This window comes from Euleptes europaea, chromosome 8, assembly GCF_029931775.1.
Source record: "Euleptes europaea isolate rEulEur1 chromosome 8, rEulEur1.hap1, whole genome shotgun sequence".
In the NCBI taxonomy this organism is placed as follows: Eukaryota; Metazoa; Chordata; class Lepidosauria; order Squamata; family Sphaerodactylidae; genus Euleptes; species Euleptes europaea.
This window is the reverse complement of record NC_079319.1, coordinates 37,559,986-37,572,475: the sequence shown is the minus strand read 5'-3', so window position 1 is coordinate 37,572,475 and position 12,490 is coordinate 37,559,986. Positions and strand designations below refer to the sequence as shown.

Here is a 12,490-nt window from a genome sequence, read left to right as displayed (position 1 = left end):
GCTTTGGAAAAGACTGAATTGATGAAACGCTGTATGAATAACAGCTGGAGCACTTAGGATACTAATTATTAGTATTATAAACTGAAATCAATGGGGTTGAAGCATCAAAGTACATAAAAAGGCATAAAAAGACTATTTTTATACATCTAATATCTGCTTGGCAGATTTACTAGTTGAATATAGGAAAACCACATAGGTCCTTCCTGATTCACAGTTCCTATCTGTGAAAACTTCTGGGCAGAGATAACTGACACTAGGAAGAGGAGCTGTAGGGTACCAACTTAACTGAGACCGCCTCCAGAGCTGCTTGTATCGAAGCACGTAGCATCACATGGAACCTCCAGGAAAGGAAGTGATGGGTCACAAGGGGTGAATCAGTCCCAATTTAGGAAACCACTTAATGTATGAGTGTCTGGACGCAACTCCTCCCCCCACAAAGGTAAAAAAGCAGTCAAAGCTGCTACTTGTGTCGGAAGGATTAGAGCCTCACACCTCCTGATAGCCTGTCTGGCTGAACGCACTGCTCTCATCCAACACCTTTCCTCTTACCCCATCAGCTGTATACTCTTCTAAGTACAGTCATACAACCTTGCTGTGCGGAGTCTATGAGATGACAATATGGTATTGATTACTTACTTCAAGAACCCCTTGGTCATGAGCACTTAACAGAACAAAGTCAGACCAAGTCTGGATAGTGGACTGGGCTGTCAACATGTCCAGAGGGACCAGAAACTCCCAAAGAGATTACTCAGTCAACCCCACAATGCATGAAAACCAAATCACTTGGGTGAGCATGGAGCAGCTCCACCTCCTTTTATTTTATGGTAAAGATGTACAGGAACACCATATGGCCACAGGACCATCAAGATCGGTTTGTTCTGCTTCTGAGCCATTGTAGTGGGAGGAGAATTTCCTCAAAACAGTGCTTTTTGAGTTCCAAGAAAGACCCTGGGAATTGACTGAAGTGCAACATCAGTTTCTGAAAAACCTTCTGATTAAGTGCCCATTTCCCTTGGTCTTGTATGCTAAACATTTAGCAAATAGCATAACTGTTCTGGGACACACTAAAGTGATTTATTTCAATGAACACAGGTGTGTTTCTGCTTGGAGGAAGAGACTCACCGCTGCTTGTTGAAAGGCATCAGACTTATTATTCCCTTTGATGGTAGTATTGCCCATCCTGATATATGTGTGTGTGTGATCACTCCAGTGATGCTGAGGGCAACAGGCCTCTGGTAAGAGAGAAGCATCCAATGGAGGATTAAGGAATGTACCCTTGCCCTATTTTTTTTTTGTAAGCACAGGAGGATAGAAGGAAAAGCTTGAAGAAAAGAATACATGAATTCAAGGCACACCACAAGGGAAATAAAGGCTCTACAGAGAAACACCCATGGAATGAATTCAGACCAATGCTCTCAGAGAAGCAGCAGGAAGAAGAACGGAAGACAACAGGTAATTGCAACCTGCTTCCTGCCTCCAGGAATTATGGGAAGGGGAATACCCAAGTGTCAGGACAGCCTCCTCTCAAGTGAGAAACTAATCATTACATAGATGAATCAGCGACTGAATTTAATAGGCCTTCATTTCCATATGCACAATTTTTATTCATTTCTCAATATGCCAGAGATTTTTTTTCTGTGGATTAAAGCCAGGGAAGATTTTAAAAAAGATGTCTAACCTCCAAACACAAAGTGATTAAGGGAATTATTCATGTTCCTTAATGCTTTTCATTAAGCAGAACATTTGTATAGACATGATTTAAAACTCATTCTTTTCCAGACTTCTGCTAACGAACTACACTATGCCTATAAACCAATGTGGAGAGACTGACATGGTGGCCAAAGGGCTTTCTGCTTCCCTGCACTGATTCTGAATGTTAACTATGCATTACAGTTCTTGAATTAGTAAATAGTGCATGTTCAATCAAAAAGATTTTGTTGGCAAATTGCTTGTTATAGTTACATACTGAGCATATAGCAACAGCTAACGCTAACTCATACCGAATAAGACCATTGGCCAAACTAGCTCAGTTTTGTCTACTCTTACTGACAGTGGCTCTCTAGGGTCTCAGGCAGAACTGGGCTGCACTCAAATGTGAAACAAATCTCAAAGTCTTCCCCAACACCTGCTACACAGATCAAAAAAGGATGTGATGTCAGTGCCCATTCACCTGGCAATTTTATTTTGCTCCAGACTTTTTAAGTTTCCTTTCTATCATGCAGGTGCCCAAAAGAATGAAATATGATTTTTAAAATGGTATGTTATATCAACTAAATCACCAAAAACTAACATAAACTATCAAAAACATTAAGCATTAAAAGCTGAAAAATCAATAAAAAAGGTAGTCAGCAGGAACCAATGAAATTAATTACATCTACAATGACAAACTGAGGCTATCGTACTCTGGTCACATTATGAGAAGAGTCACTGGAAAAGACAATCATGCTGGAAAAGTTGAGGGCAGCAGGAAAAGAGGAAGACCCAGCAAGAGATGGATTGACTCTAAAAAAGAGGCCACAGCCCTCAATTTGCAAGATCTGAGTAAGGCTGTTAGAAATAGGACATTTTGGAGGGCATTGATTCATAGGGTCACCATGAGTGGGAAGCGACTTGATGGCACTTAACATGTGCACACACAATGATGAACAGCACCAGTGTTAATATGGAAATGGCCGGTGGAATGAAGACACCTTCATCAATACATTTCTGAAATTTAGCTAAGAGGCTACATATTCTGTCCCCAGGGAAAGCATTCATTAACTGTGAAGCCACTGGAAGAACTAACGGCATCCTAAACATTTACTTGAAGCTATGTCTCATTGATTCCACTTGAGCTCAATTCCCCCCAAAAAGTGTACAAGAATTACAAAATAAAACTCAGAACAACTATTTTAGTAGTTCTTCTGATGTTGCTTCTATAAGCTTTCTGCATTTAAGTCCAGAACATGCAGCAGCTGTTCAGCGCATGCAGACACAATGCAACATTTATTTGATGTATGCTTACTGACTTTGAAGACTAGTTTCACAGTAAGCAGAATTACTGTACTGTGGCGATAAAAATAACAAATGCAGGCTCCTTTCCATTAGAGATGGGAATGCTGCCTAAAATCTTAAAAATATTTTAAAGGTACTGTATGCTTTCAAGGTTCCAAGTTTCTGTAAATATACCTTACTGGCAATATCAATATTAAACACTGTGACGCTTTAAAAGACAGACCTAATGCTTAACTCTTTAGTGCATAAACTGGGATTAGGAAGAACAAATAGTTTACACCCAGGCATGGGATGACCACTTAAATTGCTGATGAACCATAAATATTTCTGATGAAATGGAGTTTGACTAGTCAAGAAACAAACACAAATCATGCAAACTAGGGTTGCCAGCTCTGGATGAGGAAATACCTGCAGATTTGGGGGTGGAGCCTGAGGAGGGCAGGGTTTGGGGAAGGATTTGAATGGTGTATAATGCCATAGAGTCCACTTTCCAAAGTGGCCATTTTCTCCAGGTGAACTTATCTTTGTCATCTGGAGATCAACTACACTAGCGGGAGATCTCCAGCCACCACCTGAAGATTGGCCACCCTAATACAAACTCACATTCCACAGCAATAGTGCATGTGGTGTCCCTTGTAAACTGGCCTCTGCTCTAAATGAGTGGGATGGGCCCGACTAACAGGCAACCATGAAGTACAACATGGGACTCTCTCAGGAGAAAGTGAGAGCACCCATGCCTACTGATTTAGCTACCATCACTGAGAGATGGCTTTGAGGCTTGGGGTGGGGTTCAGTTGCAGAGCATGGAAATAAGAATGGAAATAGAGATATTATAGAAACATACTCTTCTTGGTTTCCAGAATGATTTGGGAAATCCATCCTTCTCTGCCTGATGTGTTTGCTAGGTAGGTCTGTCTCTGCTCCAAGAAGTAGGACACTGCCACGCACTACTGACATTGCATCTGTGTACAACTCCACCATGAAATTTGAGTATGCCTTGGACGCTTCTTGCTGCTGCTGCTATTTACTGTATTTTCCACTATTATTAGGAAACTAGCAGTGCTCATCCATATGACAGGTGGAATAAGAAAGCTTATGGACATCCAAGGCCGTTCCTCTGCAGTGAGGAAGTAATTAAACTGATCTTGGTTCCTGTGGTGCAGAATAAGACCCCAAAGCCTTCCCTTGGCTTGCCTCAGAGTAATGACATAGGACCACACAAGGGGGAAAAAACGTTGTTTTCTGGGCACAGGGATGTTTTCTTCCTGCATTTCTTCATCATGCTTGGCACCTGAATGTGCACTACCTAAGTGACTGGAGAGTGTACCAGAGTGGGAATCCAGCATGAACAAAGACTGAGGGGGGGGGGATATTTTATATATATGATAATGACTGGGAGGTAGGTCAACACACTGCTCTGAAGAAAGATTTTCAAATGAAACTGTTCAAAAATATGCAAATGCAAACAGACTTCCAGGGCTCGAATATTTCAGCTTGTTGGGACCTTTTTAAATTAAATTTTATTTTTTATTCACATTATTTATAGTCTACCTTTCTCACTGAGGCTCAAGGCTGATTGCACAGTGTAAATCAATATGATCAACAAGAATGAAACATCCAATAAACAATGCAATAGGATTTGGATTGAAGAAATCTGAAAACAAGCAGAAATCTGAAACACAGATGAAACAAATGCGAAGCAAAGCATGAGCAACTGAACATGACATATTAAATGATGCATAAGTTACACAGTATGAGCATACTTACAGCATTAGACTGTACACAGCAGTATAGTCCACAATCCCTATTCCTTTACCACAGCACAGACAATTTCATTACAGTCCAGCCCTGTTTCCTGTATAAAAAAGCCCACCTGAATAATTCAGCTTTGCATAGTTTGTGGAAAGACAAGAGAGTGGAAACCTTCCTAACCACTACCCAGAATGAATGTGTACAAGCAGTTGTTGATTTTGCCCATTTGCACAGTGGCACTTGCAGAAGGCCCTGCTCTGATGAGCAAAGCTGCCATGGCAGAGTGCAGGACAAGAGGAGGTCCTGCAGATATGAAGGACCATGGTCATGAGGGGCTTTGTATGTGATAGCCAATCCCTGTAATTAAACCCACTAACTGATGGGCAGCCAATGGAGTGGCTGTACAATGGGAGTAATATGCAAGCTCTGCCTAGCACTAACTGGAATCTCCAAGTTGACTTCAAGGTAATGACTATGTGGAGCACATTACAGTAGTCTAGTCTCAATATTACCACGGTGTGGATCTGGGTGATCAGATCAGCCGTGTCAAGCTAGGGGACCATCTTGTAGGCTAGACTTAGCTGAAAGAATGTGTTTTTGCAGTTGCAATAAGGCTTCTCCAGCAGCAGTGATGGATCCAGTACAACCTCTAGGCTCTTAACTGAATTCACAAGCATCAGCTGAACCCCATCAAGAGTGGGAAGCACAGTGTCCTTCAAGATCTCCACCTTCCCAACCAGCATCGCTTCCATCTTGTCTTGGTTCAGTTTCAATTTGTTCACTTTCAGCCATTTATTACCACCGTAGTCGGACAGTGGCTCAAACTCCCATCATCAAACAACTTGCTACATGAAAAGGTTGCCTGCTAGAACCACTAAGACACCCTCCACACACATTCAACATGCTAGTGTCCACAGAAAAGCCCTGCAGCAGTCCATGGCTACAGTTATGACGTGTTAGCGTCTCCAATAGGTGTTGTTCTATGCAAGTACAGCTCCTGGTTTTTCAGGTATGTAACTGGTGCAGCTCTCCAATGGGGGGGGGGGCTTCTATTATGCCTGCACATTCTTAAGGATACCACAGCTGATAATGTCATAGCATCATTGGTTTCAATTACTGAGGAATAAAGATTGTCTACTGCCAAGTGTCATTGGTGGTAGAAAGCCACAGGGTAAATGACAACTGCAGAATGTTCTATCCATATAATTGTATTCTTGGCAATTATGATAGCCACATGTTATCTTTAAATCAATCACAATCCCTATGTAATAAATTAATTGTATTTCCTTTCCTGTGCTAGTAGTACTATTTTGGATGCTTCAGACTTACATTAGTATAAATGAGAGTCCTTCCAAAGGAAGAGACTGCTTTTAAAAGGGGGAGCAATCTATTTTCCAATTCAATCTATGTTAGCTTGCCAATATTAATTTTCCTGGGCCATTTAAGGAATCTGAACAGATTTTAATCAAATCACTGTTCCATTGCTCCAAAGATTAGACAAACTACATGCTGTGTAGAAGGGATGTGCAATAATCTGTGTCACTCTTAGGACAATAGAGTACCTTCTAGAATACTACAGCATACAATCTAACCATTATTTTAAAAGTTAAGACAATCAAACATTACCAACAGGGTGAAGAGGATGGAGAGAGAGAACTCAGAGCTACCCAAAGGCCACTGACAGTAGACTCAGACACCCCCCTCCCAAAAAAAACCAGGAACCACTACTTTGAATAACACCTTATTAACATATGAAATTGACTGCTACATAGGATTGCCCGCTCTGGTTGGTAAATATCAGGAGATTTGTGGGGTGGAGCATGTGGAGGGTGGGATTTGGGGGAGGGGGCTTCAGTGGAGTATAATGCCATAGAGTCCACCTTCCAAAGCAGCCATTTTCTACAGGTCAACTGATATATGTTGCCTGGAGATCAGTTGTAATCCCAGGAGATCGCTAGCCATCACCTGCAGGCTGGCAACCCTACTGCTGCAAGACATGAGCCAACGATAAAAAAGATTAAACAAACTTATGCAAAACAAGACTCTTTTGGCATTCCCTCCTTCCTGTGTATGTTTTAATTGTGTCTTGTGTTTTTTTTTTATTGTTGCTTTTAATGGGTTTTATACTAGGTATTTCAAAGGCTTGTTTTTAAAGTCTCCCCCCCCCCCCCGCACACTGAGAGCCCTAGGTATTTCAAAGGCTTGTTTTTAAAGCCCCCCCCCTCCATTGAGAGCCCTAAACTGGGTAGAAAGGCAGTATTAAAATGTTTTAAATAAATAAATATGGGGGAGGGAAGTAAAACCATAGTTTACTGCTCCTCCATTCTATCCTCACAGTTAGGTTAGGATGAGAGATTTATTATTGTTTACAAAAGTTATATCCCATCTTTCTGCCCAAACAAGGCCATTTAGATGGCTAACAATTAAAACAAAGCATTATAGAGATACATTATAAAACCAATAAAAACCAAAATTATACAGAGCCCATAGACAGCAATTAAAACCTAAGACAGGAAGGAGAGAACTCTGGACAAAAGTAAAAAAATATATTTTCTTAAGGCCAAAGACTGGCAGAAGGGGATAGTGACTGGCCCAAGGCCACACAGTAAGTTTCAAAGGAAGGTGGGAATTGAACCTGAGTTTCTCAAGCCTAATCACACTCTCTAACCATTACGATGTAACTCATTTTGGAGATATTGTAACCATTATGATGTAACCCATATTGGAGATAAAGGCAGGTTATAAAAGAAGTAAATGAATAAATCACATTGGCTCTCTTATTGAGTAGTATTATAAAAGTCTTCTGCAGACTTCTAAAAAATAAAGGTAATATTACACAATAGTGTTTCTAGTCAACCAAAAGATATTTCATTCAGACTGCTGAATGACAATGAATGTTAAAGCAGCAATTAAAAATCACCCAAAAGCCTTCAGCCTAACTAGTTTCCTCACATGTATTCTACAAACATTCTCAAATGCCAGTAAAAATTCACAACTATGTATTTTCATAATTTAAAGGTCCCTGAAGAAGCTCTAGGGTGCATTTGTGGAAGCAATAATTACTTTGATATTCAATTTACATAGTGATCCACCTAACAACGGTATGCTAATGTCCTACTGCCCCCGCCCAAGTAATTACAATTGTACATTTTTAATGAAGCTGTTTTTTGCCTCTAGAAAGAAAGAAAAATCACATTAATCATATCGACTTCAATGTGCATGAATGAATTAAGGAATATTAAATTATGTTATCCAAGATCACACAAGTATGCCCTAGTAAATGCTGTGGGACCACCCTTTGTGGCCCGACCAACTAACTATACTACCCTAGTAGCTATAGCTTTTAAAAATATATATTTTTAGCCCAGTCATGCGAGATACTGCAATGGCAGCCCAGTGATCAGAAGTGGGCAGGACGGTTATACTGGAGCATCTCCACAATGGGTGGGGCTGCACTGAACATGTGACTGCTGTACTAAGCTGACTAACTGGAGACACGACAGAGGTTTATGCACCGGGGGCGGGGGGGACAGAAAGAACTTTTTCTACCTCTCCCAAAACATTAGAACTCAGGGGCACCCAATGAAGCTAGTCTTGGCAACCCTACCTGTTGTTGCCCTCCAGAGTAACTGGTTGGCCACTGTGTAAGACAAGATTCTGGACTAAATGGACCACTAGTCTGATCCAGCAGGGTTCTTCTTATGTTTTAAAGTTTAGCCTCCAAATAAATTTCTTTTTCTTTTACCCAGAACAAATTATTGCTATATTTCTTTGAGCATACAGGATCACTTCTCAACCTGCTCAGTATCACTATCTTAGGTAAGGAAAGGGTTTCTATCCCACAGCTCTTCAGATCTAAGCACAAAAAGGTGTGCAGCAGAACAAGTCCCACCATAAGGAGGTGCCCTTAGTCACACTGTAGGGTGATCCAGCTCAAAAGAGGAACTACAACGTGACAAGGAGCAGAGTATCCATGTGGACGCTCCATATGCAGTCAATATGGCAAGGGGGAAGAGTTAACCTCTGCTTTCAAAATGCTGGAGCTGAAATCAGCATTTCCTCTTCCCCCTTTTTGGCCCTTCTAAGGGCTTTTTTTACTTCCCTGCTAAGCCAAAGTGTAGCTTTATTCTGCAGCTCATCCAGGAAAATGGAAGAGAGGGGAAAGGGGATTGCCAGGCTAAAGCCCCCCCCCCCCCCCGTATGATTGCTGGCATCAACAAAAGGTTCAGGGATGGAACATGCAGACTACATTCCCTCCCACCTCTACTCCACTTGCTGCGGCTTCCCCAGTGGGGATACCTTTTCCCACCTCTGTGGGCTTTAGAAGTGACTCCAGCTTCAAACAGTTTGAGAACCACTGCTGTAAATGTAAGATATAATTTTAGCTACATCCGCCCCAGCCTGACTATATGATCAGTGTGCTGGGGAAAATATGTAGATAAATGATCAACTTTATCAAAACCAGAGTATTCCTTCCGCCAGTCGTGATTTTTCTCCTGAAGACTTTAAATAATCAAAGTGCCAAAACAATGCACAACTGAAGGTTCCTAAACTTAGATTTTCAGTATCTAGGAAGTAATCCTCCTTCTGTAGCAAGAAGTCCAGACTCACTCCTGAAGGAATATTATATCATACAGATGCTGTGATTTCCATGGATTATATTCTAAACTGAATTTAATTATCTGCAATGTCTAATATATACATCTTGTTACTTGCATTGCACTTTTAAAAATATATTTGTCATTAAGAATTCTGTAAACTTGATGGATATTATGCACATCCAACCCCTCAAGAAACCCATACTGTGATAAATTACAATTATATTTTTTTCTTGTTTTTTATCTTTGTAGCACATAAACCATTGGCGTGAAGGAGTAGAACTTGGACAAATCTGTATGCTGGAAAGGAGAAATTTGCATTTACAATTCTGAAGCAGTAACATGACATATCAAACCACTATATAGTTCACACACTAGACTGGCTCCTTCTAGTTCATTCTATTGGCACCAGCGTGAGGAGCCTTCTGCTGATGGTAGAGGAAGTTGTTGCATTGGAGGAATGTTGAGGAGTACAACAGTAGCTTATGAAAGGAAGAAATAGAAAGGACATTATTTCCAGGTTTCATCTCTTAGAACTTAAATGGGTCCCAAGCACACAGACTGCCAATTAATTTTGTTCTATATAGCAAGATGTTACACTGTGAAACAGAATCTGTAATTCAACAGGTTTGTTTTGTTACACCTACTAAAAATACCTCTGTCTATGTTATTTGCAGAAATATTAATAGGCTGTATTCTAATTTTGTCTCTTTCTTGCATGGAAGACGCCACATCAAAAAGAAATAGGACAAACATGAAACATCTATAAATCCTGTCTTGCATTTCCACTTCCTTGTAAGGAGGAATGTCACAGGGCATTCTTAGCAGGTCAGTTTCCCTGTGAGGGCAGGACTTGTGAATTTTTGTAATATCTATTTATAAATATACTTGCTGGAACCAAACAGGCATACAGTAAAGCAGACAGGCTCAAAGTAGTCCCTCAAAGCAGCAATGACATCCTTGTAATTTACCCCTCAACAACAGATTGCTGTCCTTCTCTTTTGTATCAAAAACTACACAAACTGTGCCTTTCAGCCCCTACCTTGCAGGTCAGCAGGGTTAAGCTGCCTTGCACCAGATTTTAGATCTTTCCTTAATGACTATTATTGATTTATCACGCAAACACATTATTCATCAAAAAGCAGGCTAAACAAGAACTTCAAATAAGAAGGCTCACTTCTCACTAGCCCGTAAAAAGATCAACAATGCACCTTGTTTGATGTGCTTTCCCTTGACTTGAAAAGTAGTTATTGAACGCTTTCTTAGGAAAGAAAACAATTCTGACAATTGTAGTTTTTCAGCAATGCAGTTTTAAATACTAATTGGCAGTGCAGACTACAATCAGTGCCCTTTGGCTAAAGTTGTAGTTGGACACAGCAAACTCTAAATCATGAATTTATCTCTGGTCACCTCCAGGTTAGAATACTGCAGAGTGTTCTATGCCAGGCTGTTTAAGAATACATTTCTGAAACTTCAGTTGGTTCTGAATGCTGCTGTGTTTTATCCTTATTTGTATTCTGCTTTTATTTTATTATGTTCTGATTTTTTGGGCACTCTCTCGAACAGATTTCAAGAGGTGCTATACAAATTTATTAAATACAACTTTTAGGCCTCAGAAGAACTGGGACAAGCCCATGATCTCACATTGGTCATATTGTGTCCTGTTGTCTTTCTGCCTTTTCTCTGTGTAGATTTTCCTCAGTTAATACAAATATACAATTTACTTACCTGGCCACTACATTCATCCATGAAGGAGATGCTTGGTTGCCAAAGCTTATGACACGATGTATTTGTTAGTTTTTAAGGTGACGCAGGACCTGTTTGTTTAAATTTGTGTACTGGGCATGCGAGAGAACTTCATTTTCCACTCCTGGTTTCTTTCTTTGCTTCTCTGTAAAACTGATTCGAGAGCATTTGTTTTGAGATTGTTAGGATAAAATGGAGAAGAGCAGAACAAGGTATGCCATCTTGTGCTCTTTGGGAAAAGGCCAAGATGAAAATGTAAATGCTCCATAGAAAATGTAACCAAAACAAAGATTGTTTTTTAACTGCATTTGGTAATACATACCTAGTTTTTCTTCCTTCCCTAAAATAGTCATTACCTTTGACCATCTTTTCCTTACTCTTCCTCTGCTGCCTCTTCAACTGGCGAAATTTAAAGTAAAATTTCTAGGAGCAGGGTTCTGTCTTTTCTATAAAGTTAATGTAGGAACATGTACCTCTGATGTTACCCTAGTTATTATAGTTTGGTTATTACTCAGGCGTTTGGATACTCCATGAGGCATGGGCCTCGGAATCAAATAGCAATTCAGGTTCTAGTTCATACAATCATATGATCACAGAACTCAAGGGCAATAGCAATGTTAACAAAGGGGGAACCCAGTAAAAGCTCACATTTTGATTGGACACAACATATGAAAATCCTATTTAACAGCATACTATAGATTGTGATGAAAACTAGTCCTCCCAACCATCCAAATTGACCATCAGGAATGCTTCTTATTGAATCCAGCCAAAGTCCCCTCTAGCAAACATTCAAGCCTCCACACACACACCAGATACTATTTTCTGTGGGGGTTTTTAATCGGCAGTTGACAATTTACTATAGCAATATCTCAATACCACATTTCTTTAAAAATGACACACACACTTATAACATGGAGGGGATGGCCATTGTGGGCAGTACCAGAAAAGGTCCAAACCTTCTCATCTACATGGCAGCCCCTCCCCCCAGCTCTTCTGTGATCCTTCCAGAAAGACCATAGTAATCTTAAGGAAGATCACAGGAATGCCAGGAAAATGCCAGAAGGTGCACGAGAGCACCGTAATGCTGTGAAGAAGTGGAGGGAAAACCCGCTTCACATGAACACCATAGCAGGACCAAACACTAGGTGTGGAAGTGACCCTGAAGGAAAACCATGGTATACACATACTGAGGAAGCAGACACCATACAGGCTCAATTTTGACAATAAAACCATAAATCTTCAAGAAATATACACCTTTCATACAGCAAGTGCAAACATTTGGGAATTCTCTCTGACTTTCTCTGTCCTCGGTACCATCAGTTTGTCTTTCATTTCCTGCCTTAAAATTTAACCTTTATTTCCATTCACTGAAGGAGATGGGTGCTGAAATGTCTCACTAA

General features: G+C 40.4%; 1 protein-coding gene across 2 annotated transcripts in view; it reads right to left on the bottom strand.

Annotated features, from left to right (window-relative positions):
- Window positions 1–12,490, bottom strand: part of SLCO5A1 (solute carrier organic anion transporter family member 5A1) — a 52,619-nt gene that overhangs the window by 23,832 nt on the left and 16,297 nt on the right. The gene's annotated exons all lie outside the window — the stretch shown is intronic.